The 6,103-nt window shown below is 34.8% G+C and overlaps 1 long non-coding RNA gene across 1 annotated transcript; it reads left to right on the top strand.

Annotated features, from left to right (window-relative positions):
* Positions 1-1,694: 1,694 nt before the first annotated feature.
* On the top strand, positions 1,695-4,051 carry LOC119569173. Its single transcript, XR_005228219.1, has 2 exons — positions 1,695-1,725; positions 3,914-4,051. It is a non-coding gene; the product is annotated as an uncharacterized LOC119569173 (long non-coding RNA).
* Positions 4,052-6,103: the final 2,052 nt, after the last annotated feature.

The following is a 6,103-nucleotide window of genomic DNA, read 5'->3' as shown; positions in this document are numbered from 1 at the left end:
AAATTAGAAAACTAGAATCTTACAAAATCAAGTACTAACCTAAACCTTAGACTGGCAAATGGATTCTTAGACGAACTGCAATCATAGCTCTACAAGCATTAACAAATGTTCCAACCCTTTAAAAATAGAATAAAAGAACTTGAATGTATAAAATTAACAAAAATACTAAATAAACCTAATACAACACCAGTTAAGCACAAATAATTAAATGCCATAAAAAAATATAATCCTCAAAAGACAAAGATCACTAGTACACTGAGGCTACAGGAAACAAGAACAAATCTAAATCTAGACGTAACTCCAAACGTGATATCAAATATATCCCCAATACCCCCATGGCATTATATCTCAGAGAGTATACAAACAAACTTTATGGACAACATAACAAATACCCTCAAATCACCTTTCCCAAAATCAATATCGGGAGTTTAATAAACATTAACTATAAAAACTTTAAAAGAATTTTTTCTGAATGCTCAAATATAATAGAACCACAATCAACATCAGCAGAAATTTTTACATCCAGAAAAAAAACAATAACTATTTGAAACTACCCCCTAAAATGAAATCACTCATGCAGAATTATTTGCCATAAAACAGGATTAAATTATGCAATAAACAACAAACTGACTAATACAGTAATATTAAAAGACTCGCATCATCAATACAACTAATTCAAAACCCCAACCACTAACTCAAACAGATTGTATATGAAATAAAAACAAATATACTTTCTCTCAACACCAAACAAAAGATTATGGTCAGTGGATTCCATCACATAAAAATATAAAGAGAAATGAAATTGCTGATTTAGCTGCTAAGAAGCCCATGAAATAAAAGATCCCATACCACAAACCCAAATTGTGTCCCTAAAAGAAAACAATTTATAAAAACCAAAAAATGGGGAAACAAAATTTTAAAAAGATATTAAAACAAAAAATTATCTCATCAAGATAACATCCGAAAACCATGGACCAGAGCCAAGAACAGAAAACTAGACACATGCATGACATGACTTATAACCAAACACATAAGACTAAAACACCTTTACAGAATGAAATGGAAAATGACCCTTTCTGTACATGGTGCAAGAACCAAAAAGAAACTATAGAACATATGTTATTACATTGCCCAAGATTCACTCGCACAGAACAAACTAAAACAGGCATTAAGATGAGTCAACATAAAAGACATTGATATAAAACTTTTGATGGTGCAGATCAACCATCTATACCAAGTACTACAAGAAAAAAGAAGCCAAGAAAAAAAGAGGATCCAGGGGATATAGACAGCACAGCTAGAACCCTAAAACAAGAAAGAAAAGAACATACCTCATAACACTAGAAATATCATAAAGAAAATTAAAACAAACAGTCAAAAGAACTGGGAAATAACATTCTAAACACAAAAGACTACTTGATAAAAAACAACCAACCACAACCGTGGACAAGATAAAAAAAAAATAGGAAGTTAGATGTATGCATAACAAGAATTTTAACAAAATATACAAGACTAAAACCCAACACTTACATAGACTAAAACTTGAAATGACCCTACATGCTGATGGTGCAGACAAGAAGAAGAAACAACTGAACATCTGATATTACAGTGTCCAAGATTCAACTCCTACAGAACTTACTTACTAGATGCCCTAAGGAAAGTAAAAATCAATAATCCTAACCTAAATCTTCTAATTACAATCTCAGATCTACCACCAACTAAAAGGTACTACCAATTTAGTCTATTTGTTATAATACTTTCAAACAATTTCCCAATACATGATATTCTACTAAAATATTTGTACGATTTTTTATCTGATGGGTCTTTACCTGGCTTTATTATTGGATTTACTAACGATTTCTTTAGTTCCTTAGGATATTCTCCTTTTAGCCAGTAAATATTAATAAAAATAAACGAAGACCTAACAGGATTCAGACCAAACAGCTCAACCATAGATGCTCTACAAATAATAGACTACCAAATCAACAAACTTTTGCAGAAAAAATATGCTCTAATAGCATGCCTAGATCTGGAAAAAGCTTTTGACTCAGTAAATCATGAAGCAATAATAATAAAGCAGCAAAACTTGGAATTACAGGAGCCCCCTCAAGTGGATCATGGACTTCCTAAAAAACAGAACCTACCAATAGTCAAAAGGTAATAAAAAATCATCAGAAAAAACATATCAACATAATGACAACAGATTTAACACTAACAGAAGAATTTAAAAAAGTAATATATGCAGATGACTTCACAATTAGAGCAATTAATAATAATCTAGCAGAGGCGAAAAATACACTAGAATTTGGGTTAAAACAAATAATAGAATGGGCAGACAAATGGAATTAACAATAAATCTGACAAAAGTAAACTCATGTGCTTTACAAAAAACAAAATAAGAAAAATACCAATGATGCAAATAGATAACAAAGTACTTAAATTCACAACTAACCACACAATCCTTGGTCCAGAATTTGATGCTCCAAAGTTAACTTGGAAAAACCACATTAATAATCTAAAGATAAATTGCTCAAATAGGATAAACTTAATGAAAAATATCTTCAACAACATGGGGAGCAAATAGAGAAACCATAATAAATTCTATGATATTTATATAAAACCCAAATAGAATATGGTATCTCATTCTTTGGTACAGCCAATAACACAGAAATGAAAAAAATAGAAATAATACACAACAATGCCCTAAGAATAGCTACAGGCTGCTTAAAAACCACCCCAATATTAGCATTATACAGTCTCACAAATAAAATGCCTATGAAATACAAACAAAAAGAATTGGAGTGTATGCAAATGATGAAAATACTAGAAAACAAGAGAACAACCAAATGAAAAGAAATGTAACAGCAAATATAGAAGAATATACCCTCAGAAAGATAAGAGAGGCTTAGTACACAGAGTAATAGAAACTTGCAGTTACAAATAACAATCAAAACAAAACAATACCAAACATACACCTATTCCACCATGGTTTGATATTACATAAAATAGAAACTAACTTCATAGATGATCTAACAAAAATATCCCAGAACAATAACTAAGAGTCAATTTTTAAAGATGGAAAACACCAAAGATATTTCAATTTAAAAAAAAAATACAGACTGCTCAAAATTAAACAAAAGTCAACCTCAGCAGCCATTTATATCCAAGATAAAATAAAAAAAACAATATGGAAATTACCTGATGAAACAGAAATAATAGAGGCAGAACTTTTAAGCAATAAAACAAGGAATTACCTATATCCAGGACAACAGATTAGTACATCAGTAATATTCTCAGATTCGAAGTCAGCCTTACAACTAAATCAAACTTAAAACCCAAAAGCTATAAACACATCATATTTGAAATACAGGCAATGATATATACACTTACAATCCAAAAACAGACACTAAAAATACAGTGGATACCATCACACAAAAACATAAGAGGAAACGAAATAGCTGATCAAGTAGCAAAAAAGGCGCATAACATAACAAATCCATAACCATATATGAGGACAAAAGAAAAAAGATAAAACAAGTAAGAATAAAATACTTTAAAAAATGGAATACACAATTAATACAATCCTAAACACAAAAAATTACCTTCTGAAAAACACGGATCCCCAACCATGGACAAGATCAAAAAACAGAAAACTAGATGTTTGCATAACCAGACTCAAAACAACACATACAACATTGAACCAATATCTACACAAAGTAAAAATAATAAATTACCCAACATGTAGATGGTGTCATCATCAAGAAAATATAGAACATATAAATATTACAATGTCCAAGATTTCACTCTTACAGAACAGAGCTAATGGAAATAATATAAGAAAGAAGAAAGAACATAGATCTAAGGGATATAGACTATACTATAGTCTAAAACCCTATAAAAGAAAGAAGAAAAGGTACTACATTTTGAGACACATGAAGATATTTCTACAGCGAACAAAGATAATTGACTACATATAAACTACAAAGAAAATCAGAAGAAAAAGATCCAGGGGATATAGACAATAATATAGTCTAAAACCCTATAAAAAGAAGAAGATTAAGCATACAACAGCTAAGAAATACTACATATTAAGACACCTGAAGCTCTTCCTACAAAGAATGAAAATAATAGATATAATTTTAAAAACTCCAACCACCAAAGAAGAATCAAGAAACATAGATAAAGGGAATATAGACTTTAAGCTGACTGTCTGCCCTGGACCCCTCTCCCCCCACCTGCGCCTACCCTTAACTAATGCCCGAGGAGGAGCAGCCCCGGAAACGCTGCAACGGTTCCAGGGCTGCTCGTTGGCCAAGGCCAACGAGGAGCCTCGTCCACACTCCATGGGCTTAACGGTTGACGCCCAATTCAGACTCGCAAATGCAACACAAATACTGTAAAAGCTGCTCTGACTCTAATCCTCGCTGCCCGCACTCCAGCAGCAAGGGCACTTTGGCATCGAGTTCGAGTGCCTGGCTGGCACCTCAGACGCTCATCATCACCTTTCCACCTTCATGCTGGCCCTGCGCCTCCGGCCCCGCAGGCTCGGGCTCCCATGGGGCCCCTGCGAGCCCGAGGAGGAGGACGTCGCTCGAGCGGAGGCCGAAGCGACGAGGCGCGAGGCTTCGTGGGAAGGACGAGCAATTACTTTTATTCCTTGCCAGAAAGACATTCTTTATCGTAATATTTAAGTAATTTGAATTCAAATTAACATGATTTAAAGATAATCTAAATAACCAAAAACATTCTTTATTAGAAAGAGAGAGAAGAAGATTTATCTTTAATTTCTAATTATTATTAGTGACATTTAAAAGCCACTAACATCATTCCAGCAAAGTAGACGATTACAACCTAATCCTGGTTACATAAGATAAAGAAACGGAACCTAAAAAATGTAATCGGTCAATAGAGGAAATATGTAATATACGTAATTGATATAGTGAACGTAAGTCAGAGTACACGGTCCTTACGACAAAACTGTCCTTAAAATTCATTTTTGTGTTACCGTTCCCGCCGAGACATGTCACTTTGACGAGCACGATTGCGGGGGACAGATAGATAGAAATATATAACGTGTGTGTGTGTGTGTGTGTGTGTGTGTGTGTGTGTGTGTGTGTGTGTGTGTGTGGGGGGGTGTGTGTGTGTGTGTGTTGTGGGGGTGTGCATATAGATCAATATATAAACACAGATAGATACATAAATAGATAGATAATAAATAGGTAGATGTGCACACACACACATAGACATATGTATGTGTGTTTGTGTGTATGCGTGTGTTTTAGTACATAAATGTACATAAGTATATCATATATGAATTGACTGCATGCAAATATATATATATATATATATATATATATATATATATATATATGAAAATTTAAATATTGTTTACGCTGATCGCCTCATCTCTCTCTGCCACCAACACAAGGCAGGCTAGGCAGACGGCGTGCTATCCACAGGGTCGTGAACACTGAACAGCTCCAAGAGGCACCGAGCACCACAGTTCCCAGAACACCAGGAGGGGAAACACCAAGTGGCGAGGCAGGGCATGAAATAATCACAAAAGGGACCAGTATTTCCTTTATTTACACAATGTTATTTTCCCGTACAATTTTCTATAGGCACAATACAGGGGGAAATCAGCATGTCACACTGCAGGATACAGCTTATAACAAGGCAACACAAAGTTTTATCAGGTCACAAGGGCACACACAGGTCTTCACAGGAGCAGCACCCAACTGCCTCTCCGGCTTGTTCCTCGCTCCTCCGCTCACAGCCAGCTGCGTCATGTTTGCCCAGGTCCCTTCATGTTAACACATGTTTCGCACAGAGACAAAGACCCAACTGGCGTAGCACTATCCCCCCCTATCAACAGCGACCCGTCGGGTCTACATACCTAAACATGAAACAAAATACAGAAAATTTAATAAAATTAGTCCTCATGAACAAACAAATATTCTTTCAAACGAAAGTAACCGTAATTGAAAATCAGTTCTCAGAAACACAAAAATCTTTCATCCAGCCTGGCTTTCTTCGCTCTCGCTGGGGTCGCTCTGGAGAGGTTTTGGGCGCGGTTAGATTGGCAGTGGCACCCAGAGGGGTA

This window comes from Penaeus monodon, unplaced genomic scaffold, assembly GCF_015228065.2.
Source record: "Penaeus monodon isolate SGIC_2016 unplaced genomic scaffold, NSTDA_Pmon_1 PmonScaffold_1314, whole genome shotgun sequence".
Lineage (NCBI taxonomy): Eukaryota > Metazoa > Arthropoda > Malacostraca > Decapoda > Penaeidae > Penaeus > Penaeus monodon.
This window is presented reverse-complemented; position numbering and strand designations above follow the sequence as displayed.